Source organism: Mesoplodon mirus, assembly GCF_964341445.2.
Source record: "Mesoplodon mirus genome assembly, chromosome: 5".
Taxonomy (NCBI): Eukaryota; Metazoa; Chordata; class Mammalia; order Artiodactyla; family Ziphiidae; genus Mesoplodon; species Mesoplodon mirus.
In genome coordinates, this window is record NC_138980.1 from 171196143 (window position 1) to 171223376 (window position 27234).

Below are 27234 nucleotides of genomic sequence, written 5' to 3' on the forward strand. Positions count from 1 at the left end.
AGTTACAGTAAAAAGCATTCAATAAAATCCAATACCCATAATGATTTTTTAAAACCTTGGCAAACTTAGAATGGAAAGATGTTTCGTAAGCCTAACAAAACCTGTTTATATTACATCCACAGCAATCATTAAACTTAATGGTGAAATATGGAAAATCATTCCCTTTAAGAATAAGAAAAACATGATAAGGCTTACTATTATAACTTCAGTTTAACATTGGATACTCTGTCTAGCATAATAAGGCAAGAAAAAAAAATAAACAGTATAAGAGCTGGAAAGGAAGAAATCAAAATGTCATCATCTCCAAGTTCTATTATTATTCATATTAAAAAAAAAACCCAAAATAATCTCAGATAAATTATTGGGTGTAACAAAGGGTTTAGTAAAATAACTGTAAGATGAATTTTCACAAAACATAGATTTCATTTCCATAAATCAGCAAGTTTATAAACGTTTGAAAAAGAACATTAGACCCAGCAAAAAGAGCCAGACCCCAAAAATGTACATATATACTGTATGATTCCATTTATATGAAATTCAAGAACAGGCAAAGCTAATCTATAGTGACAGAAAATGAATCAGTGGTTTCCTGGGGCTTGGAAGGAAAGGGGGATTTGACTGAAATGAGGCAATAAGGAACATTGTGGGATGACAGGAATGTTTTACATCCTGATTGTGGAGGTGGTTACATGAGTTATACATTTGTCAAAACTCATCAAACTGTGTATATATGATTTTTCATATGGTTTCACATACTTGGTGCATTTCATCATATGTAAATTATACCTCAATTAAATTGACTTTAAAGGAAAAAAGGATAAAAAAATCTCTATACCACCAACCAAAAATATAAGTTACTTAAGAATAAATTGTAAAAAAAGTTTTAAACATTTTAAGATTATTTTAAAAACATGAAGAGACCGACAATGGAGAGCTATACAATATCAGTGAATAAAAAACTCAACATCATAGAAATGTCTGTTCTTACCAAACTGACCTAAGATTCAATGCAATTTCACTCCAAGTTCCAAATTTTTGTGAAATTCACAAAATAATTGTAAAGTATACATAGCAAGGAAAGTGCCAAGGTAGCCCCCAACAAAAACAGCCAAGATATTCCTGAAGAAGAAAACTGTGAAAGGACTGCCCTTCCAGATACCAAGCTGCATTTTAAACATGAATTAATACAGTGTTTTATCAGAGCAGAAATACACAAACAGGACAATAAAATAGAATGTAAACCCAGAAATGACTGACATAGCCTATTCAGTCAATGGTGTTGGGCCATACTGTACTGGAGCTGGTTTGAACGAATATCTGATTGTTAATTAAAAAAAAATTTTTGCAAGCTATTTGTTAATATAACCATTAAAAAGTAAATTGCATAAACTTACAATTAAGTAAATTTTATTAACAACAAAAGAAATAAATACTCAAAATTCATCACTTCTTAATGATCTTGCTACATTTTACTAAACACCATGTTCCTGAGGTCATTTATGTCCTTTGATCTGTGTGGTGGAAACACAATGTAATGTGGACCACAGCATGCCTTTTGGGAGCAGGGCAGGGGTGGTGGGGCGGTGCTATGAGTATGAATAAGGCACCAAGATCAAATTCAAAGCTGGCCTTCCAGGTTGTTATGAAGAAATAATGAATAAAGACTGGGGGATAGTCGACATAAGCCTGACAAATATCTGTTAAATATTCATCAGATGGTAGGTAGGCCTCCACTATACTCTTGCAGTTGGCTCTGAAAGCCTGCTATTGGAAGTATTGAAATATTTCATAATAAAGTATTTCTTAAGAAGAAATAAATATGCTAGGTGCACAATTATGCACATTCTTAGGCAATACTTGCAATTTTTTATAATAGCAAAAATGATCTGGGTAGCCAAAAAATAGTGTTCAACACAATCGTACTTAAAAAGTGTCCTTGGGCTTCCCTGGTGGCACAGTGGTTGAGAATCCACCTGCCGATGCAGGGGACACGGGTTCGTGCCCCGGTCCGGGAAGATTCCACATGCCGCAGAGCGGCTGGGCCCGTGAGCCATAGCCACTGAGCTTGCGCGTCCGGAGCCTGTGCTCCGCAACAGGAGAGGCCGCAACAGTGAGAGGCCCGCGTACCGCAAAAAAAAAAAAAAAAAAAAAAAGTGTCCTTATCTGGGCTGAAAATATGCCTGGGAAAATATCACTACAATGCTAACATCTAAAAAAAAAAAAAAAAAAGATTTAAAAAACGGGAAGTGAGGGGAAAAAAGGCAATATGAAAAGAAAATATTTTGAAAAGTTTAACTACAAAGGAGAGCTGAGAATTGGCATAGTTGGGTCTGAGAGTCAAAAAAACGGTTTTCTCTCTCTTTTTTAAGTTGGGAAATATTTATTTTTGTATTATCATGGAAATAAACAGAGAGAGAAGAACTGAAGATAGTGCAGAGGAGAAAGGAGAAGGGAGAAAAAGAGGGAAAGGAGAATATAAATAATTTTATTTGAAATAAACAGAGAGAGAAGAACTGAAGATAGTGCAGAGGAGAAAGGAGAAGGGAGAAAAAGAGGGAAAGGAGAATATAAATAATTTTATTTGAAATGCAAATAAAAAGGTAGGACCTAAAATGACTAATTTTTCCCATATGTTCTGATCTTTGTTTGCTATGATTTTAGGCAGAGTATTTGTAGATTTTGTGAGGGACCTTTACTTACAGATCCTGCAGCTCCACAAGCTTTGGAACCCTTATCACTTTAAATATTCACAGGTCTCTTAAAGTCACATGCCTAAAGGAATTTAGAAAGAGATTGTTCTGTTTAACAGTGTAGATTTCACACTACAAAACAGTTCTTTGAAAACCCAAGACATGCATAGTCTCCAAGCAGAAAATGAAATGAAAATTTACCTAGTCCTTATAATAAAATAAAATATTGAGCTTCAAAGATGTGTGCATGAGCATTATACAAACCTCCTTTACCAAACAGTTACAATTTTCATAAGTATTCTATCATAAAAGCAAAATTATACATCTGAAATTTAAGATGGGATTTTTTAAACAATAAAATACTCCAGAATTAAAAACAGATATTACTGTTCTGCAGAGAAAGTTGCACCATGAATAAAATGTAACAGAGGAAGAAAAAATACTGTATATAAAATTATTACTTTCAAACATATTTCTCACTTGAGTCATCACTGCCTTTATTTAACAAGCATTCTGCACTGTAAAAACATCCAGCTTGTCCCAGAATAAGCTCATTCTCTGAGCCTATTATGTAAGGTTTTAGAATTTTGGCATTTTTCTCCCAGGGTTGTGTGTGTGTGTGTGTGTGTGTGTGTGTGTGTGTGTGTGTGTTTCAGAGAAGCAGGGGTAACTACCAATTTAGGTGGAAAATCTCACATTAAGGTGTGATAAGCACTGCATAATTATATAATATTATACTCTTTCCAATAAATCATTTTGAAAGGAAACAGCTAAAAACAGATGATAGCTGATGGTGCCACTGTTGCCAAAGCTGGTGGCTTAATGTACAAAATGATTTGCCATATTAGAAAAAATAATTGTTGACCGACATTTCAGTTAGTGATGATTGCTGAATTTACTAAATGGGAGAGAAAAAATAAGCTAGGTACGAAAGCAAAATCAGACTTACAATTTAAAACATGAATTTTTAATGAATTATTAAATGTTTTCCCAATATTTACAACCTACATGCATGCTTGAAAGGGTTCACAACAGAGATGGACCATGTAATCAGGCACAAATGTGGTTTTATAACACCATTTTAATCCTGGAGAAAAGTCAAGTAATTTACTCAGCCACCCAAGGTAAATATAATCAAAGCTTAAAGTTTACAACATGGAAGTTTCTAACTGGATGTCTTCCATATGATTCTTGAATGTTTTCAGGAAAAGTTCCAAAGGAAGTCTTCAAGGAAAATGTCCTGGGGGGCATCCACAATGTGGGCTCTTCATTACTAGCATTACTTGGAAGATGATGCTAATTAATAGTCATAATTACTAATAAATGACTGGTTTAGTACAGGTATTATGCTTTATTGCTAACATCTCACTTTATGCATAGCAATTCAACAGAGATTGAAAATTTAGACTTGTAGACAACTGGGTGACCCTTGAATGAGTTCAGTACACAGCCCGATGCCTGGCACAGAACTGGTGATAATGTTTGTTGAACACACAAGAAGCAGTAGCTACTGATTTTGAATATGCACTCAACTTCTCACCTGCCAAGTACTTCTGAGTTAGTGAATGGCTATCAGTTGATAAGCCTGTTACTTCAGATTCTCTCACTGCTGTTCTCTCTCTTTTCCAAGGAGGATTCTGGAGAACTCAGCTGAATTCTCCCATGATCTCTGGCCTCAATCAAGGCAAGCTACCTTGACATGAATCATTCCTGTAGAATGTCTGTTATTTCCCTTAGTTCGTGCTACAGATTTTAATCGACAAATAAATGTCTATCCGTGTTAAGACTCTAGAAAGATGAACATGCTCACAAAAGACCTCACTGACCAGCTGGTGGAGAAAAGAAACAAAATTGCCACCTTAAAAGGATTTGTTTCCATTCATTTGATTGTGTTTCTGTATGCTCTCACAATTTCTAACTGGATAATGGAATAAAAGAAAATAAATATCCTCCATTTGCAGGAAGCAGTATATTGTAGTGGTAAGAGCAAGATTATTACCAGACCAATCACTACCTACTAACGTAGCGGTAAAATTTTCCTTCTCTGTAAAATAGTAGTGCCTGTCCTACAGGGCTCCTGTGGTGTTGCTATCACATAACTGTAGGTAATTCAACTAGTATGATGTCAGAAAAATCATGGCTACTCAAATAATGATATTCACTATAGTTCTGGATATTTTTTCAGTTAAAGAAAAACATCTTCTTGCTGAAAGATTTATCACGTCAGACTAAGGGAACAAAGACGAAACTTGTTACTATTTTCTCATAAGACAAAAAGTGAGGATGTGAAATCTCACCGAAAAGATGTCTTCAAGTCTTTGGCTGTTCCCTGGAGATATGTGTAAACCCTTTTATGATACCACCCTGTTGAGAACAACACTGGTTTGAGTCAACTCCTAGGAAGTAAGTAGTGGCATCGTCTGAGCTTACAGTTCCGTCCTGAATTGTATTCAACAGTCAAAATGCAGATTTCAGTAGGAACATAAAGTCAACTTGCTTGGACAAAACTCTGAGCCTCTCCTTGTGCGAAGGCCACAAACCAAAGGGCTTTGGAGCTGTTTAAAATGATGGTGAACCCTCCTGTAACCAGTCTTTTTATCACCTCTTAGTCAGTTGAAATTCTGTCTCCCCCAATACACATTCATGAGAATTTGGGTGATCCGAATGTTTAAAGAAAAAAAGGTCATTTATGTTTTCTCAACAGTGCAAAACTGTACTGATGATATTTATTTTAAACATCACATATTTTTCCCTTAGAGGAAAAGCCTGTTATTATTACAGCTGAAAGCAATAACTCTCAAACTGGGAAACATTTCCAAATCAAAAACTTGTGATTATCACAATGCCTAGATGCTTGGCTGTTATTTTATTTGTTTGTTTTTTTAAAGTCATCCCTTAAAGGGTCAAATATATAAAGATATTTATTTAGCTAGTCTTCAACTGGCCTTGTCTGTAAGTACTAAAATATCCAAATATTGTAAAAGATAAGAACAGATTATTTATTTGGGTAGCTTGAGGATTTTCCACTTTCGTTTATCTGAACCTTAACTAATGTCCAAACAAAAGCCTGGGGAAAAGACCCTCTGAGGTTTGCTGTCTACTTATCTCCCAATTTTTATTTTGAAAAATGTCAAACTTCTGGAAAAGCTTGGCAGAATAGTACAACAAACACCTATATGCCAAGATTTACCAATTGTTAATATTTACACATTCTCTCTCTCTCTTTTACATTTATATATATGAATAATACACAAGTATATGTGTACATATGTGTGTATGTATGTATAGGTGTACACACATATAAACACTCTCTTTTTCAGAATTACTTGAGAGTTAGTTGCAAATCTTGTGAATCTAAATCTCAGAAATACTTCAGCATATACCCTCTTATGAAATATCCCACATCACATCAATACAATCATCATACACAGAAAATTTAACAATGATTCAAATACCCTTATCAATAGAAACTCTATATTTAAAATTTCTCCATTGGCTCAATAATGTCCTGTAAAGCTGGGAAATTTTATTTTATTTTATATTTGAATCTAGGATCTGATCAAGTATGTTTTAATCTAGAACATTCCCCCAGACTATTTTTTTAACATCTTTATTGGAGTATAATTGCTTTACAATGGTGTGTTAGTTTCTGCTGTATAACAAAGTGAATCAGCTATACATATACATATATCCCCATATCTCCTCCCTCTTGCATCTAACACCCACTCTCCCTATCCCACCCCTCTAGGTGGTCACAAAGCACTGAGCTGATCTCCCTGTGCTATGCAGCTGCTTCCCACTAGCTATCTATTTTACATTTGGTAGTGTATATATGTCCATGCCACTCTCTCACTTCATCGTAGCTTACCCTTCCCCCTCCCCAGGTCCTCAAGTCCATTTTCTATGTCTGCACCTTTATTCCTGTCCTGCCCCTAGGTACTTCAGAACCATTTTTTTTTTTTAGATTGCATATATATGTGTTAGCGTATGGTATTTGTTTTTCTCTTTCTGACTTACTTCACTCTGGATGACAGACTCTAGGTCCATCTACCTCACTACAAATAACTCAATTTCACTTCTTTTTATGGCTGAGTAATATTCCATTGTATATATGTAGCACATCTTCTTTATCCATTCATCTGTTGATGGACACTTAGGTTGCTTCCATGTCCTGGCTATTGTAAACAGAGCTGCAATGAACACTGTGGTACATGACTCTTTTTGAATTATGGTTTTCTCAGGGTATATGCCTAGTAGTGGGATTGCTGGGTCATATGGTAGTTCTATTTTTAGTTTTTTAAGGAACCTCCATACTGTTCTCCATAGTGGCTGCATCAATACACATTCCCACCAACAGTGCAAGAGGGTTACCTTTTCTCCACACCCTCTCCAGCATTTATTGTTTGTAGATTTTTTTGATGATGGCCATTCTGACTGGTGTGAGGTGATACCTCATTGTAGGGTTTTTTTAATTTAATTTAATTTAATTTATTTTTGGCTTCATTGGGTCTTTGCTGCTGCACACAGGCCCTCTCTAGTTGCAGCAAGTGGGGGCCACTCTTTGCTGTGGTGCACAGGCTTCTCATTGCATGGCCTCCCCTGCTGCAGAGCACAGGCTCCAGTTGCACGGGCTTCAGCAGTTGTGTCTCACAGGCTCCAGAGTGCAGGCTTAGTAGCTGTGGTGCACGGGCTCAGTTGCTCCACGGCATGTGGGATCCTCCTGGACCAGGGCTTGAACCCGTGTCCCCTGCATCGGCAGGCAGACTCTTAACCACTGCGCCACCCAGGAAGCCCCAATGTAGTTCTGATTTGCATTTCTCTAATGATTAGTGATGTTGAGCATCCTTTCATGTATTTGTTGGCAATCTGTGTATCTTCTTTGGAGAAATGTCTATTTAGGTCTTCTGTCCATTTTTGGACTGGGTTGTTCGTTTTTTTGATATTGAGCTGCATGTGCTTGTAAATTTTGGAGATGAATCCTTTGTCAGTTGCTTCATTTGCAAATATTTTTTCCCATTCTGAGGGTTGTCTTTTCATCTTGTTTATGGTCTCCTTTGCTGTGAAAAAGCTTTGAAGTTTCATTAGGTCCCATTTGTTTATCTTTGTTTTTATTTCCATTTCTCTAGGAGGTGGATCCAAAAGGATCTTGCTGTGATTTATGTCATAGAGTGTTCTGCCTATGTCTTCCTCTAAGAGTTTGATAGTGTCTGGCCTTACATTTAGGTCTTGAATCCATTTTGAGTTTATTTTTGTGTATGGTGTTAGGGAGTGTTCTAATTTCATTCTTTTACATGTAGCTGTCCAGTTTTCCCAGCACCAGTTATTGAAGAGACTGTCTTTTCTCCATTGTATACTCTTGCCTCCTTTATCAATGATAAGGTGACCATATGTGCATGGGTTTATCTCTGGGCTTTCTATCCTGTTCCATTGATTTATATTCCTGTTTTTGTCGCAGTATCATACTGTCTTGATTACTGTAGCTTTGTAGTATAGCCCCCAGACTCTTTTGACTTACATGACATTGGCATTTTTTTAGAGCCCAGATCAATTATTTTGCCTAACATTCCTCCACTTGGAAATGTCTGTTTTCTCACACTTAGATTAAGGTTACATATCCTGGATGGGTGTATATCAGACGTGATACTGTGGAGCAATGTCTTGTATCTATTTTTATGTAATCATTTGCAGTCAACTTTTCACTCACCTTTTCTCACTCATTCAAATAGTACAATATGGAAGGTGGCAAGCAAGCACTTTCAGTGTAGTTTCTTACTATGTCCTGACCACTGGTCTGCAATACCTCTGGGCATCAGAATGTCTACTTCACTAACAAATCATGATAATTTTTTTCAGTGGAGTCGGTGATGAGAGAATTAAAAAAAAAAAAAGGATGGTTTCAGTGCTCAGCACTTACGCATTTTAAATGAACATCCTTAGAACAGTTTGTAATGCAATCTCAGTAGAATTCTACTTTTTCTATCTGCTGGGTGGCTTAAAGTATACACTAGGAAACTAGACCAACAACATGGTCATCATCCCTATGAGACAGCAGAATACAAAGACCAGGTGTTGCTGGGAACTGGAAAGAAAATAGAAATGCACTGCCCAACACAGCTCTCCATACCAAGTGGCATATTCACTGAGGCCTGGCAAATGTATAGGGCCTTACATGGCAGATTATTTAAACTAAAATCAGTCCATGTCAGGAGACTCTGGACTTCTATCTCTGTAAGTTTTTGAAGATAATAAAAATTCTTAATTTTCCGGCATACTTTAGGTAAAGTCATGCGCAAATCAAAAAAGTTCAAGACTATATCCTCATTATTCCTTTGCTTCCAAGATATTAATTAAGTTTTATCATCCAATATGATTTTTAATATAAATGACAGCCACTAAGCAAATCTGGAAATCAGAGTAGACTGCTTTCTCTAAAATATTAAGTGAACACTAGCTGCAACTGAAAAGGTAAAATAAAAATAAAAATTCTGTTGTAAATCACTAGCCTATTTCTCAATATAATCCAAAGAAAACTCCTTTCTCAGAAATGAGCAAATATAGCAGGGAGAAAATCAGATAGATTTTCAACTAGATATAATTAACATCTACAGGCTACTTCATTCAACAATAGCAGAATACACATTTTTCTCAAGCACTCCTGGAACGTTTACCATGGTAGACCACATTCTGGGCCATAAAACACACCCTAACAAATGTAAAAGAATAGAAATTATACAGTGCCTGCTCTCAGACCACATGGGATTAAACTAGGATTCAAAAACAGAAAGTTAACTGGAAAACCACAAAATACACGGAGATTAAACAGCAAACTTCTGAAAAATACATGGGTCAAGGAAGAAATCTTAAGGTGAGTTTAAAAATATTTTGAACTACCTGAAAATGAAAACACAACTTATCAAATCTGTGGAATGCAGCAAAAACAGTGTTTAGAGGGAAACTTATGGTATTGAATGCATAGATTAGAAAAGAATAAAGATCTAAAATCAACAATTTAAGTTACCACCTTAGGAAACTAGAAAAAGAAAAGCAAAGTAAATCCAAAGTAAGCAGAAGAAATATTAAGAATTAGGGTAGAAATCAATGAAATGAAAAAGAGGAAATCAATAGAGAAAATCAATGAAGCTGAAAACTGGTTCTTCAAAAAGATCAATAAAATCAATAAGCCTTGGGACTTCCCTGGTTGCTCAGTGGTTAAGAATCCGCCTGCCAATGCAGGGGACACGGGTTCGAGCCCTGGTCTGGGAAGATCCCACATGCCGCAGAGCAATTAAGCCTGTGCACCACAACTACTGAGTCTGTGCTCTAGAGCTCATGAGTCGCAACTACTGAGCCTGTGTGCCACACCTACTGAAGCCCGCATGCCTAGAGCCCATGCTCCACAACAAGAGAAGCCACCACAATGAGAAGCCTATGCACCACAATGAAGAGTAGCCCCCATTTGCCGCAAGTAGAGAAAGCCCACACACAGCAATGAAGACCCAATGCAGCCAAAAAATAAATAAATAAATAAAATAAGTCTCTAGCCAAGGTAACAAAGAAAAAAAAAAGAGAAAGAGAGAGAGAGGGAGGACATAAATTAGTAACATTGGAAATGAAAGAGGGGACCTCACTACAGATCTTATGGAAAATTAAAAGAATAATAAAAGAATACTATGAACTACTGTATGCCCACAATTTGATAAAGTAGATGAAATGGACCAATTTCTTCAAAGACACAATCTGCCAAAACTCACACAAGAAGAAATAAATAATCTGAATAGGCCTATACCATAAGATGTTAAGGAAAAACCCGAACGAACTTTTTGGCCAACCCAATATGAAAGAAATTGAATCAACAGGTAATAACCTTCCAAAGCAGAAAGGATTGGGCCCACATGGGTTCACTGATGACTTCTACCAAATATTTAAAGAAGAAATTACATCAATTCTACAATCTCTATCAAAGGATAGAAACAAAGGGAATATTTTCTGTGAAGCCAGTATTATCTCAATACCCAAACTAAACAAAGATATTAGTAGAAAAGGAAGCTACAGACCAATATCTCTCATGAACATTGATGCAAAAGTCCTCAACAAAATTTTAGCAAATCAAATCCAAAAATGTATTAAAAAGAAGTATACACTGTGACAAGGTGGGATTTAGCCCAGGTATGCAAGGCTGGTTCAGCATTTGAAAATCAATTAATGTAATCTATCACAGACTAAAAAAGAAAAAAAATCACAGCAATAGATGCAGAAAAAGGATCTGACAAAATCCAACACCCATTCATAATAAAATCTCTCAGTAAATTAAGAATAGAGGGGAGTTTTCTCAACTTGATAAAGACTATCTACAGGAAATCTATAGCTATCATCATACTTAATGGTGAGAAACTCAAAGCTTTCCCATTAAGATCAAGTACAAAGCAGGGATGTCCCTTCTCACCAGCCCTTTTCAACATCACGGTGGAAGTACTTGCTAATGCAACAACGCAAGAAAAAGAAATAAAAGGTATACAGATTGGGAAGGAAGGTTTAAAACTGTCTTTGCAGATGACATGATCCTCTATGTAGAAAATTTGAAAAAATAAACAAAAAACTCCTGGAATTAATAAGTAATTATAGCAAGGTTGAAGGATACAAGGTATAATATAACAAAGTCAATTGCTTTCTTATACACCAACAATGTTCAAAGGGAATTTAAAATTAATAATGCAATGTTATTTACATTAGCACCCCCCAAAAATGAAATACTTAAGCCTAAGTCTACAAAATGTACAAGATCTGTGTGAGGAAAACTACAAAACTCTGATCAACAAAATTAAAGGAGAACTAAATAAATGGAAAGATATTCTGTATTCACAGATAGAGAAATTCAATATTGCCGATATGTCAGTTCTTCCCAACTTGATCTGCAGATTCAATGCAATCACGATAAAAAATCCAACAAGCTATTGTATTATATCAGCAAACTGATTCTAGAGTTTATATGAAAGGCAAAAGATACAGACCAGCCAACACAATATTGAAGAAGAACAAAGTTGGAACAATGATGCTACCTAACTTCAAGACTTAACATAAAGCTACAGTAATCAAGACACTGTGGTATTGTTGAAAGAATAGACAAATAGATCAATGGAACAGAATAAAGAGCCCAGGAACAGGGCCCCATAAATAGAGTCAACTGATCTTTGACAAAGGAGAAAAGGCAATACAATGGAGCAAAGATAAGTCTCCTCAACAGAAGGTGCAGGAACAACTGGACATCTACATGCAAAAAAAAGAAATGAATCTAGACACAGACCTTACATGCCTCACAAAAATTAACTCTAAATGGATCACAGACCTAAATCTAAACACAAAACTATAAAACTCCTAGATGGTAACACTGGAGAAAACCTAGATGACCTTGTATATCAGGGGTCCCCAACCCCCTTTTAGGAACTGGCTGCACAGCAGGAGGTGAGCGGCAGGTGAGCGAAGCTTCATCTGCCACTCCCCATCACTCGCATTACCGCCTGAACCATCCCCCCACCCCACAGTCGTGGAAAAATTGTCTTCCACAAAACTGGTCCCTGGTGCCAAAAAGGTTGGGGACCGCTGTTATATATGACAGTGACTTTAAATACAACAGCAAAGACACAGTCCAAGAAAGAAATAATTTATAAGCTAGACGTTGTTAAAATTTTAAACTTCTGCTCTGAAAAAGACATCGAGAAAATGAGAAGACAAGCCACTGACTTAGAGAAAATATTTGCAAAAGGCACATCTGACAAAGGGCTGTTATCCAAAATATACAAAGAACACTTAAAACTCAGTAATAAGAAAATAAACAACCCAATTAAAAATAGACCAAAGACCTTAACAGACACCTCACCAAAAAGGTATACAGATGGTCAAAGAGTTTATGAAGATGCTCCCCATTATATGTCATCAGGGAAACGCAAATTAAAACAACGAGATAGCACTACATGCCAATTAGGATGGCTAAAATCCAGTAAACTGACAACACCAAATGCTGACAAGGATGAGGAGCAACAGGAACTCTCATACACTGCTGGTGGAATGCAAAATGGTACAGCCACTTTGGAAAACAATTTGGCAGTTTCCACAAAAACTAAACCTACTTTTATCATATGATCCAGTAATTGTGCTCCTTGGTTATTTCCCCAAAGGAGCTGAAAACTTATGTCCACACGGATGTTGATAGCAGCTTTATCTATAATTGCCAAAACTTGGAAGCAACCAAGATGTCCTTCAATAGGTGAATGGATAAACTGTGGTATAGCCAGACAATGGAATATTATTCCATGCTAAAAAGAAATGAGCTATCAAGCCATGAAAAGACATAAAGGAATCTTAAATGCACATTACTAAGCAAAAGAAGTCAATCTAACAAGTTACCTGTTATGATTCTAACTATATGACATTCTAGAAAAAGCAAAACTATAGAGACAATAAAAAAAATAAAGAAAGAAAACAGTGGCTTCCAGGAGTGTATGTGTGTTAGTGCATGGGTGGAGACGAATAGGCAGGGCACAAAGAATTTTTAGGGCAATGAAAATACTCTGTATGATATTATAATGATGGATATATGTCATTTATACATTTGTCCACACCCACAGAATGCACATACCCAGAGTGAGCCCTAAAGTGAACTATGGACCTTGGGGGATTATGATGTGTCAATGTAGGTTCATCCTTGGTAAAAAAGGTACCATTTTGGTGAGTGGTGTTGATAATAGAGGAGGCTATGCATGTGTAGGGGTAGGAGGTGTATGGGAATTATCTGTACTTTCCTTTCAATTTTGTTGTGAACCTAAAAGTATTCTAAAAAATATTTTTAAAAAACCCAAAGAGTCAAATTAAGTAAAAAATCTAGCAATCAATAAGCCAGATAATATTTATTTAATATTATATGAAGTATTATGAACTATAAATAATTATAAGCTAGTTTCTGAATATGAGCAAATCTATAATTTAGTAGGGTGCATGCAAAAATCATGCAAACAGTAAAGCTTCATGTGACATGAATTAACTAATCCACATATAGACCAGAAGAATGTTAGGAGAAGTTGCAGAGGAAGTAGTGATGATGCAGGCCTGACCATGGAGGGGGTAGGATTGGGTTTGAGCCGTTAAGGTTGGAGGTCAGCATGATGAACAAGGAAGAAAGGAGAAGGAAGCCAGCAGGCACGGGAGGTGGGCCAATGTCATGTAATACTGATATAAACATGATGAAAACAGAACTGTATTTGGCAAGCCAGGTATAAGCAAGCTGTTTTAACTTGCCACATTTACACAGATGTTTGGGGTCAGGTTCACAAAGCAAAGAGAAGTACAACACAAGTCTAATAAGAATCCCCGCGTGCAGCAATTTTTTTGGCTAAAAATCACACTGTCTGTACAGTACCTCCTCTGCTGAGGGAACATTTGCCTCAAGAGAGATGTCCCAGGGAGAAATTATAAACAAAAGAGCATTAGCAATCCTGAAGTCTGTACACAAAAAAACATGGTTTTACAGTTTAGTTTAATCCTCTGTAGACAGTGCTTGATGAAATACATTTTCATGAGATGTGCATATTCTTAGCATTAGAAATTCTAGAGGCTTTGTGAAAATACGGTATGGTCTTCTCACTTGAGCAAATCAAGCCAGAGTCATTTAGCACTGCTATTTACACCTCTAGGATACAATTTTTGCAATATGCAAGTACTGAGGAATTAAAGATGACTGTAGAATGTTAATAATAAGCTTCATCTTCACTTAAAAATCTTAATGTTTCTGGTTGGAGAACCAATTTCAGACCATTGTTGAATGTTCTGTTCAGTGGGTCATGTGGCATACATAAACAGGAATAAGACTCCAGAATAGGATGAAGTATAAATTAAAACAATAAACAATTATGAGGCATTGGTTTATACCATGTATCAGCAAGCCGCAGCCCATGGGCGAAATCCAGTCTATTGCTTATTTTTGTAAATAAAGTTTTATTGGAACACAGCCACAGCCATTTATTTACATCTTGTCTCTGGCTGCTTTCATGCTATATGGCAGAGCTGAGTAATTGTAACAGAGACCAGATGGCCCACAAAGCCTAAAATATTTACTATCTGGTCCTTTATAGCAAAGATTGCCAGACCCTGGTCTCTGCTTTTAATTGTCAATGCCTTAAAATATGTGTTAGTTTTCTATTGCCACTGTAATAAATTACTGCAAAACTAAGTCACTCAAAACAACACAAATTTATTATCTTATAATTCTGGAGGTCAGAAGCCCTAAAATCAAGGTGTCAGCAGGTCTGTATTCTGTCTGGAAGTTCTAAGGGAGAATTCAGTTCCTAGCATCTAGAGGCCACCTGCATTCTTTGGCTTATGGCCCCATCCTCCACCTTCAAAGCCAGCATTTCAATCTCTCTCTGCTTCTGTTGTCATGGAGCCTTCTTTTCTTCTCTGCTTTTGCCATTACATCTTCTTCTTAGAGACTGACTGTCTTGTTTCTGTCTTATAAGGATCCTTGTTATTACACTGGATCCAGCCAGACTAATCCAGAATAATCTCCCCATCTTAAGATCCTGAACTTAATCATACCCACAAAGTCCCTTTTGCCACGTAACTTAGCATATCATAGGTTCCAGGAATTATGATGGGGCCACCTTTCAGAGGACATTATTTGGCATACCACAATATGTAAAATAATTTATTTTCCAAAGAGAGTGTAGGTGCTTGAAAAGAGACCCAAAGGTGGCTACATGTAATATATTATATAGACTTTTTAAAAAGATTTTTTTGATGTGGACCATTTTTAGTCTTTTATTGAATTTGTTACAATATTGCTTCTGTTTTACGTTTTTGGTTGCAAGGCATGTGGGATCCTAGCTCCCCCACCAGGGATCATACCCACACCCTCTGCATTGGAAGGCAAAGTCTCAACCACTGCACCGACAGGGAAGTCCTTAACACAGACTTTTTAACATCCACCCAACTTCCTCCACATTTCTTAATGTTTCTTTCTCAAACCCTTCCCTCTGAATCTTGACCTCATTTCATCACTGTGTATTGCTATCTCAGAAAACAACTGAGGAAAGACATGTTCTTGCATCTGAAACCTCACGTTCTTTGATTCAGAACAACAAAAGCTTTATTAAAATTTAAATGTACAATCTTCTCACAAGTTTTATCAACCAAAAAATCATGCTACTGGTACGTTTATCATCCTAATTTAGAGGAGACAAAACCTTCATTCACATATACCTAAAAGACAGGATAGGAAATAATGAATGCCATCAAAAAGGTAGGGGTAATCTTGCATGCATGCTTTGAAGATGGAGAAGTTGGACTTAGGAAGGAAGATGGCAGGAAAATCTTTACATAATGGTTTCACTAGAGAAGGGTTGAAAGAAAAGCATAAGAAGAGACATGTGTGGGGATGCACCAAAGGGTACCTATGGGGAGAAGCAAATCCTACAAGTTAGATAGGTCACAGGTTATGTGATGGTGAGTGGCAAACAGAATGTGGAAAACCTCAAATTCTAGACTAGAGAATTTAGACAACTTATAGATGCTGAAGGTTTCTGGTCTGAGTAGATGCTGGACCAGAGCTGTATTGATGGGATATTAGTCTGGTCAAATTTTAGAGGAAAAAGGCAGGTGAGATGACATAAAAGGGAATAGTTTTCCTCCCACCCCATCCCAAATGAGGAGAGAATGTCATGTGACAACGGGGGTAGGGATTGAAGTGCTGCAGCTGAAGTTGACACCTGAGGCTGCCAGAAGCTTCAAGATTCTCCTCTACAGATTTTAGAGGAAGCATGGCTCTGCAGACACCTTGATTTCAGATTTCTATCCTCCAGAGCTGTGAGACAATAAATTTCTGTGCTTTAAGCAACCTAGTTCGTGATACTTTGTTACAGCAGCCCAAAGAAACTAATATAACACCTCATGCTCAAAATAAAAATAATCATTCAATAAATATTTATTGGCCACCTACTGTGTGTCAGGTACCATTCTAGGTGCTAAAGATATGGTAAACAAAACTGAAAAAAAAAAAAAAAACTAGCTTAGCTCCTACTGGGGAAAAGATAGATAACACACAAACTCTTAGGGTTTCATATGGTGATATCTATATGGAAAAAAATTAAAGCAAGCAAGAGAGTGTGTGTGGTGCTCACTTCGGCAGCACATATACTAAAATGGGAACACAGAAGATTAGCATGGCCTCTGTGCAAGGATGATGCACAAATTCAGGAAGCGTTCCATATTTTTATAATATATTAACCCATATATATATGGAATCTAGAAAAACGGTATAGGTGATCTTATTTGCAAAGCAGAAACAGAGACACAGACATAGGGAAGAAACGTATGGATACCAAGGGGGAAAGGGGGGGTGGGATGAATTGGGAGATTGGGATTGGCATATATACACTACTATGTATAAAACAGATAACTAATGAGAACCTACTGTATAGCACAGGGAACTCTACTTGGTGCTCCATGGTGACCTAAATGGGAAGGAAATCCAAAAAAAGAGGGAATATATGTATACGAATGGCTGATTCACTTTGCTGTACAGCAGAAACTGACAGCAGTGTAAAGCAACGATACTCCAATTTTTTAAAAAAAGTGTGTGTGTGTGTGGGCCCGTGCACAAATGGGTGCATATGAGAGCTCAATTTAAGATAACGGGGTCTAAAAGTCCTCACTGTGAATGAACACCTGAGTATGTGAGGGGTGAGTAGTCATCAGGGGATAGAGGATTCCTGGCAGAGGGGTCAGCAAGTGCAAAGGCCCTGAGGTCGCAACATTCCTGGTGTACTCCAGGAAAAGCAAGGGGGTGAGAGCATGGATGGAGCAGAATGTGCAAGAGGAAAACTGGTAAAAGTTGAGAGCAGAGAGTCAAAGAAGGTGTGGGTGGCTGGACTGTGTGTAGACCCTTGTCTATACTGCAAGAACACTGGCTCTACTCTGAGTGGGTCCAGGAGCTTCGAAGGGCTTTCGACAGAGGACTGCCATGATGCAACTAACTCTTTAACTGGATCACCTTGATTGTTTTGTTGAGTGTAGGTTAAACAGGGTCACAGTGGAAGCACAGAGATACCACTTGGGAGGTTAGAGCAATAATCGGGATGAGAGATGATGGTGGCTTAGAGCAGGGTGGCCGCAATGGACATGATAAGAAATGCCCTGACTCTGTATATTTTGAAGGTAGACATGAGAATGTTTGCATCTTTAATGATGTTTTGGGACCACAATGTAATGTCTTAACTTCCCAACTAGATTGTGAGTTCCTTGTGGGCAGGACCCAGGTCTTATGTGTCTCCAGCGACTTCTCCAGTCTTGGCCCTGGCATCTTACAGACAGCAGGTGCTGCATTTAAGACACATTCTTGATCTTTCAATGAGAAGGAACTAACTTCTTAGTTCCAGAGACCCACCAATGTCATGTGAGTATGATTCCAGAACACTTGCCATTTGAGTCAATGACCAACTATGTGAGAAAATGTTTCCTGGGACAACTCCAAACTTTATCCCTTGCCAACAACCCTCCAACACATAACTTTATTGCTGTAAATTCAGCTATATTCAAATATTCCAATAGTGTGTTATTAAGCCTTGGGCATTTTTAAATTCCATAAATTTTACTTAAAGTGCTCTTCTGGTCTGAAAACAAAGAAAACCCAAAAGAAAAAGATATAAGTTGGAGGATTCATGTGAATAGGACTGAGAATAAAAGCACATTTGATTATTGGCACAAGTGTCTTGAAGCGAAAGAGGAAAAAAAAAGGACTGTTTCCTTCTGAAGATACTGTCTCAGAGATTTATACAAGTGTTCAGGGGATCCGATAACTGATTGTTCATTCCCTAAAGCAAAAATTAACTGGCAAAGAGAAGTCTTCAGCATCGAGATGTCAGGCAATGTGATATTGGCATCAGAAGCTAAATGTGGCACTCCAGTTCAGCTCCTTGCGTGACAGCGTTTGTAATTTCTAGCTACAGTAACTGAAAGTTTATTTGGATTGCTAATTTTTCAGGTAAAGGAATGCTCGGGTTGATTAGTAGTGCAAATTAGGTAAGGGCACCCTTCCACACCTGCTAAGACACGTGACAGAGAGTGGACCCAGTACTCCAGTGGGATTCAGCACATCTGGTTTTCATTTGGAAACGAACCTACTTGTTTTACAGGTATGTGCCTCTGTTCCATTAGCTGAGAAATGGGAACCAGGTGATAGTCTGAACTCTTCCTCATCTCTAGAGATGGGGCTATTTGTATAAGCACCTCAGTGAGCAGACGACACTGGGAAAGGATGGGTAGCTCTGTGATTTGTCTTCCGATGTCAAACTGAGGTTCTTCTGATTCGAAACCAGGGCAGACAGGTTATCATGCCTAATCAGACACCAACGCAGCCCCTGGGCATGAAGAGATTTAGAATGGAGAGAGAAACGGCAAGGAGAACAGCATTTTAGGTCTTTCGGGAAATACATATCCAAAGCTTGGCAGAGAAATACAAATAAAAATAGTTGTCGGCCAGTTTAGGAAGACGGCAAGATAAAGCAGAAAAACAAAAAGAGAGGAGGTGTTGATACAGAGGTGGGACAGGAAATAAGGTAGAGGGAGAGAGCTGAAAGAAGAGGAAAGACACAGGGTGGAGAGAGGGAAGGTTGGAGACACATAGAGAAGAACTTCCTGACACCACTCCTGGCTACTTACACAATCCCACAGTGGCTAAAGCAAGCTCTCCCATGAAGACGGAAGGGCATGTAGGTGCTTCAAGAAACCCTGAAGTTTTGGGCATAGGAACTCTCCTGACTCATCCAGCTCAGATGGAAAAACATCCCTGTGGTCTGTAATTTACACTTTTGTCCTCTGTAGAACTTTCCGAGTAGGTGCTCAACAATTATTTGTTGAAGGTGATTGAACAGTAAATATTCCAACACAGTACTTGAAGAGCAAGACAGACCCCTGGTTTGTCCTCTGGAAATTCTGTATGGGAGGGAAAAGTAGTATAGCCCTTTGAGGAGGGCAACTCACTGAGGTGAAAATAGTATGAGAAGAAGTCAATATCCGATGGTGGGAGTGGTCAGGAAAAATATTTGGGCTAAGAAAGGTTGCATGATCACAGCACTGGATGGTGGATAGGATGACATATTCTACACCCCTCCCACAAACACACTTTATATGGTTTATAGACAGATCTAGGAAACAAACAATAAAACCCATTTCTGTAACTGGTTTCTGTCTAACCTTCTGACTCCTACTGCATTATATTCCCGGGAAAAATTTCCTAACAGATCCAACCAATAGGTTTTAATGTTGAAGGTTCTAGAAAATCACAGGTCAACCCTTCCTTCTCACAACTGCTTAGTCCTTCTTTGTGACAACATTCTTGGAACTCCGTTGTCACACAGCAGCCTTCTGGGGCTCTGTGCCTCTTCTGATTCCAAAGTGTTTGGGGAATCACAAAGAGTCTTCCTATTCCTCATGAAGCTCCTGGCTTCAACCTGGCAAATGCAAAGAGCTGGTCGACTTCTTTTGCCTTGGATCCCTTTGTACAGAAATAGAGCCAAATGGCAACATCCCTGCACAGAGTAAGTGTCACCAACAAGCATGTAGTGTGTTCATCCTGAGTACATACAGTTTAAAAACATTAGATTTTTATTCTTTAGATTTTTTCAAACTATATAGATTCTTTACTAAAAATGAAAGCTACTTATAATGAGATATGTGCACAGAGAAACGTTGTTACCCAGGTAGTCTAGAAAGACTATCGTGGTATTACTATTTTTTAATCTAGCAAAACGTTAACAGATGAAATCCCTGTCCCCATGCTAAATGAATACCTTAAAGTGGAATTCACTCTGAAATTTTACATGTAGTAAAAAATATTGAAAATATTTGTACAATTTGCACACACTGGTCTTTTCTGGATCTGAGAGTATGGAAAATATTCGAATAAGATGATTAGCTGATTTTACTTTCAGGAATGAACACCAGAAGATCTGTAATCAATAATTCAACATGCCTACAGGAGATGCCAATTATTACTATAAAGTGAGGTGTTGTTTAAAAAACTGCTCCTCAGCTTTGTATAGTGACACATGGTAACTAGACTTATCACAGTGACCATTTTGTAATGTATAGAAGTATTGAACCACTATGTTGTGCACCTGGAACTAATATAGTGTTGCAGGTCAATTCTACTTCTATTTAAAACAATTGCTCATCAGATTGGCATGGTAATTGGGGGGGAAAGTTACAATCTTGGAGTCAAGGCCCAGTAAAGGGGGGGATGCAGCTAAATGGGCAACAGAGATATAGGATTGAGGGTGTAAACATTTAAAGGGAGTGCTGGCATAAGGTATCGCAGAGTGATATTTCTCAAAACCTTTGGCTCTATTTACAGAACAAATTTCATTTAATCAGTAACTATTAAGAACTTAAAATATATCAAATACTGTACTACTATGGATATTCATGGTGTTGAGAGGGAATTCAAATGGTAATAGTGAAGCCCGATCCGGTCTCTGTACCCCAACACCGAATTAATTCTTGGAGACAGAGTTTTGGGTGAAGGAGAAGCAAAGGGGGCCACAGCAGGTGAATGCCCTCAAGACTGTGTGTCCCAACTTGGAGGGGGTAGTGAAGAGTTTTATAGGAATGGTTCAAAGAGGGCGTGGTCAACTCATGGACAATCTTCTGATTGGTTGGTGGGGAGGTAAGTGGGAGTTGGCATCATCAACCTTCTGGTTCCAACCCCTCTGGGGTGTACCTGCTTGTGGGCATCATACCTTTTTAACTTCTCCCACCTGGCAGGGGTTTCAGTATCTGCAAAACAGCTCAAAGATATGTATATCCCTTGTTGGGGAACCAGGCCCCTGCCCCAAGGTTGTACTATTTTTTCTTTTGACTGTTCCTCCCTTGTCTCCTGCATCTCCTACATTCCCTAATTAGTAACTGTTTGAACCTGCCCATAGGAACTCAGGAAAGGTCATGGAGGATGAATTAAGCCTGTTTCCTATAAGCAAGAAATGGGGGACACAAAGGTTTTTGTGCCCAGGAGCCCTACAGGGTCCTGCTCGGTATTAATAGGAATCCTGATCATCTAGCATCTTATCGTCCTAGTAAAAAAAATGTTTCTATCTCATGACATTACTTGAAAATCTGAGGGAGATGTCTCATGAAAACAAATTCTATTGCCTGATTCACATGCAAACTGGAACCTGATCTACAAATGCCCTATAACCAATAATCCCCCCCATTCCTTTCTTCTTCCTCCTCCTTCCTGTAGGAATGCAGACTCATTTCTACTGATGTACTGATAGATATATAATAATATTGGAAAGGAAGCCACATCTTCAGAGATTTGTAGGACTTAGAATATGGTAGGTAGCAGACAGCGAGAGTCTAAAGGTTGAAAAGCAGCTGATGAGAGAGACCAGGTTAGGAGACTGAAAGGAGGGTGGGCTGGAGCAGAAAGGTGGGAGATGACAGGATAAACTAGGGCATGTGAGAGAGGGAACTAAATAATTGAGTCCAGGTCAGGAAGAGTGAATGCATGTGGACAGGGGTCCTAGGGCAAGTAGAGAGAGTATAAACCCAGTAAGAGTGAAAGACTGGGTAAAATAAGACTGGGTAAAATAATGGGGCATGAGAAAAGTGCTTTCCTGGGTTCACTGCCCCAGGTAGATGTTCTGTAAACTGAAGGTTTGAATTTTAGTATGCCCAGCTGGTCCTCCATCGCTGTGCCCTCAGCATGTCAGAGATTCCCGCGTCTATATCATCAGCTCAGAGGCCTCCTCTGAGATCCACATTCACAATCTAGTTCCATGCTCTGCCCTGACATCTCTGAGTTTATCTGGCAGACATCTCCAGCTTAACCTGTCCACCACTGAATCCATGCTTCCCCACCACAGATCTGTCTCCTTGCACCAGTATTTTCCATCTCAGTAAAGAACACTACTCTCTCCCATGAATTCAACCAGGAGCCTGGGAGAATTCCTCCTTCTTTCCTTCTCCCTTAACCCTCTTCTACTTTTTTCCAACAGTAAATTCTTTAATTCTACCTCAAACCTTTCCGCACCTCGTGTTCATCACTGCTGCTACCTGATGCATGGAATACTGCCTGCCATATCAGTAAACAAAAGATGTCACAGTCATCAGTGACTGCAGCCACTGCCAACAGTGAGCTGGTGAGCTCTGAGGGGACTCAGGAAGGAAAAGAACACCTGCCATCTAGCAGCCACCAGACTGCAGCCACTCCCCACAGAGAGCCCTGAGGAAACGCAGGATGTGAAAAGAGAACACTGGCCCCAGAGAGCTAAGGTGCATATTAAAGGAACAATTTCAGGGAGCCCAGACTCTTGCATCTTCCCATACATAGAAAAGCGCCAAGTTCCTTAACCTGAGATACCTAGGCTTCCTTAATTAACAATAATCTTTGATGTTCAGACTACCTGCCCTTTGCTGCAACACTATATATCCTGGCCCTCCCCCTTACCTCCTCGGAGCAGTTCTCCCAGGGTTACCTGAGATGCTGCGTCCCTGGCTTGGAGTCCTAAAAATTCTCACCAAATAAAACATAACTCTCAACTTTTAGGTTGTGCGTATATTGTTTAGTCAACATATCTTAATCAAGTTCACCATCATTCCTTTGATGAACTATTAAACACCCACTTCCACTCTTCTGCACCGAATCCATTCTCCACTTTTGAGCAAGGGTGAATGTCTTAAAATGTCATTGTATCATGTTCATCATGGTACATTTGTTTACCGTGTCCTCCTGTTCAAAATCCTTCAGTACCTGCCTCTTTCTTTATTCCCATAGAGAACAGCTCTCTTGGTGACTGAATTCCATGCTGCCTCAGGGCCTTTGCACACATACTTCTGCCTGGGATGCTTTTCACAGAACTGACTCCTTCTCACCCTTTAAGTTCATCTTAAAGGTTCCATTCTTATAGTTTATCCTTTCTGGAGTAGCTATTCTCTGTTATTCTCTATCGCAATGTCCCATTTTTCCCTTCAAAAATTAACATTTTATTTATTACTTTTTTCCCCGTTAGATTATGAGTTCAATTTGGGCAAGACCTACAACTCTTTTCTTCACTATTGACTCACCAGCACCGGCTGTACTGCCTGGAACATAGAGGCACTCAAAGATTTATTCAATATATAAGGAAGTAAACATAATCCAACAATGTCAAAGTCTTTGGGGGGGAATGCATGTTATATATTATTTTCCGAGTTTGAACATCTAGAACAATTTTTATGTTACCATTTTGACAATTAAAATATGAGTGTCTGGTGATTATTTACCATTGTGGTACCTAATTAGTACTGCTCTTTAATATTTTGCCAAGCTGCCTCCCAAACAAGACTTGAATGACAAGGACCAAATCCCTAAGTCCATTCATTCACTCAACAAATGAGATGCAGACACCATTCTAGGGGCTGTAGCTACAGAGATGTACAAAACAGGCATGGTTCTCACCCTCCAGTGGACATGGGTTACCCTCACATTTAATAATTTAATCTATTTGGCAACCTCATGCATCAAGCTCTGTTGACGACAAAAGGTAGATAACAATAAACAGGAATTCCTGCCCTCGTGAGTTCACATTCTTGTGTACATGAGCTTAAATGTGTACATTACAGTACTTAGCCTCTACCGCTGAGATTGTTAATATGTATTTAAGGATTTCATGTCAAAACATGTGAAGTTGTGAAGGAGTTAGATAATTACGTGTTTATGAAAATTCAATGCACTTCTCCTTCAATCACAGAGAAGGCAGCCAAATAAATAAATAAATAAAATATCAATTAAATAAATAATTTTAAAAAAGAAAAAGAAAATGCAAAATCAGAGGTGGGGCAGCCCTGAAGCTCTGATTACCATGATTCTTTTTAACCCATTTGAACCAGGTAAAAATTGCCCACATCATTTTTTTTTAACCCAATCCACCCTATCAATCTGAATGAACTGTCTATGCATAGAATCCGTCCTAAGAGAGAGAAAAAGAATGTCTGGGGTTGAGAAACTAGGTAAGACAAAGGAGACAGACTAAACCCAAGCCTGCCCTTCAAGAGCTCTGGTAACGGACACCACATTTCAGACATGTGATTTCATTCACAAAGCATTTTAAGTAGTTTAATATGGTGCACTGTCAGATGACAAAGAGCATTCTGGATTTAAAAAATAAATAAAAACATGCAGTGTAGTCTCCAGCAGAATTTAACTCCAACTAAGGGATGAAACAGAAGAAATGCTCTTATGTCTTGACTTGGACATGACTGATGGAGATGGAAAACTGTCAGAGGATTTGAATCTAATTCTTGGATTTGATATCACCACAAGGAGTTCTGCATTATAGCTACTTTCTGTAATTGTCTTTCAGAATCCCTATGTTGAATGCAAAGATTCTACCTCAATAATCTCAGAAGAAAACTTTTTTACCTCAAAGAATTGTCTTACATTCAAAGGTCAAAATAAATATGTTACTGTTTTATAGTTTCTGTAACTAACACACAGAGAAAGAAAGAAAGAAAGAAAGAAAGAAAGAAAGAAAGGAAAGAGAGAGAAAGAAAGGAAGGAAGAAAGAAAGAAGGAAGGAAGGAAAAAAAGAGTTTTGCCATTGAATTACAGAACTTAGAGTCTTTGTTGTTTTTATTTTTAAAGAGATGTGCAATTTATTTGTTTATTTTTTTAATTAATTGATTAATTTATTTTTAATTTTTCAGCCATACCCCAAGGCACGTGGGATCTTCGTTCCCCAACCAGGGATCCAACCCACGACCCTTGCTTTGAAAGGTGGAGTCTTAACCACTGGACCACCGGAGAAGTCCCAGAACTTGGAGTCATTTCATACCAAAGTTAGAGAGGTCATCATGCCAATTCCTCATTTTATAAATAAGGGAACTGAGATCCCAAGAGACTGAAGGATTTCCCTAAGTCACCAAGTTCATGAGCAGCACAAGCAAGATTTAAATCGGATGACCTGAAGGGTAAACTCTTCACCCTTCCAGAAAGAGCTGCTATCTTCCTCATCTTCCTCCTCTAGGTTAACCCTTCTCCGTGGACTCCCAGAACATTTTGCCCCTCCACCCTGAACCAGCAGGAGCCGCAGAAAGAGCAGGAACCCAGGCCACTGAAGGACAAAGAACACAGAGGAGTCAAGTTGCACTGAGACGCCAGCCTACTCCTCAGGGCTGACACTTAGGACCTGCCACGGCCTGAGTGTGACCTTGTTTATCTGCTCTGCTCAATATTAGCTGGTTGTATCCTTGTGTTCTGGGGGAAAATATAATTGCATTTGTTCCTATGTATCTTTAGTCTATGAATGCTATATATTTTTTGAGTTACAGTGAGGTCACTGACACTTAGGAGACTGAAACGCACATTAAATTTTATTATTTAAAAAATTACAGGGCCTCCCTGGTGGCGCAGTGGTTGAGAGTCCGCCTGCCGATGCAGGGGATACGGGTTCGTGCCCCGGTCTGGGAGGATCCCATATGCCGCGGAGCGGCTGGGCCCGTGAGCCATGGCCGCTGGGCCTGCGCGTCCGGAGCCTGTGCTCCGCAACGGGAGAGGCCACAGCAGTGAGAGGCCCGCATACCGCAAAAAGAAAAAAAAAAAAAATTACATTATTGGGACTTCCCTGGTGGCACAGTGGTTAAGAATCTGTCTGCCAACGCAGGGGACACAGGTTCGATCCCTGGTCCAGGAAGATCCCACATGCCACGGAGCAACTAAGCCTGTGCACCACAACTACTGAGCCTGCACTCTAGGGCCCATGCTCCACAACAAAGAGAAGCCACTGCAAAGAGAAGACTGTGTACCACAACGAAGAGTAGCCCCCTTTTCACTGAAACTAGAGAAAAGCCCACATGCAGCAGTGAAGATCCAACACAGCCAAAAATAAATAAATAAAAGAAATAATTTTTTAAAGAAATAAAATATTATATTATTAAAAATAAAATTCTAACACTCCACTTTTGAATCAAATGGGTCACATCCTTCAAAATCAGCACCTATTTTTATCATCTAGTTTCTGGCCTCAGCACTCTACCAGAACTTTTTTGACCTTATGAAATCCATAAGACACACAATCTATTGAAGAAGCATTATAACTGCTATCAAAAGTTAGAAGTTATTTTAGGGAGACTGTGCCTAAAATTGACAAGTTAATATGTGTGGCTGTGCAAGGTGTATCACATTAGTCCATGAACCCTGACTTTTCATTTAGACCATTCAACGCTTTGCTGAATTTCTTTTGCTTATTTTCAGTTCCAAGTTGTTTCATGTATATACAAAAAGTGAAGCAATAACTGTCCATATGTTGGATCCATGAGCAGAGAAAGAACTTCTCAAAAGTTAAATAATGCAAATTTTGTCAATATCATTTGATACTTCAAATGCAAAATAAACTTAATTCCAATAATAACTTTGTTTTCTTCATCCAGTGCATAGAATAAAAGTAAATTTTGGGAAATTCATTCTGTTAAAGGTGAAACATCTGACATTACTGTGAAGGACCCCTGTAAACTCAATTTGAAA

The 27234-nt window shown here is 38.4% G+C and overlaps 1 protein-coding gene across 2 annotated transcripts in view; it reads right to left on the bottom strand.

Moving 5' to 3' along the window:
• FBXL7 (F-box and leucine rich repeat protein 7) overlaps nt 1–27234 on the bottom strand; it is a 427953-nt gene that overhangs the window by 187832 nt on the left and 212887 nt on the right. The window contains exon 2 of one of the 2 annotated variants that reach the window (XM_082622839.1): nt 2701–2772. The exons of the other annotated variant lie outside the window; for it this stretch is intronic. The gene's annotated coding sequence lies outside the window, so the exon portion shown is untranslated. The remainder of the gene's footprint in view (nt 1–2700; nt 2773–27234) is intronic. 2 annotated transcript variants of the gene reach the window in all.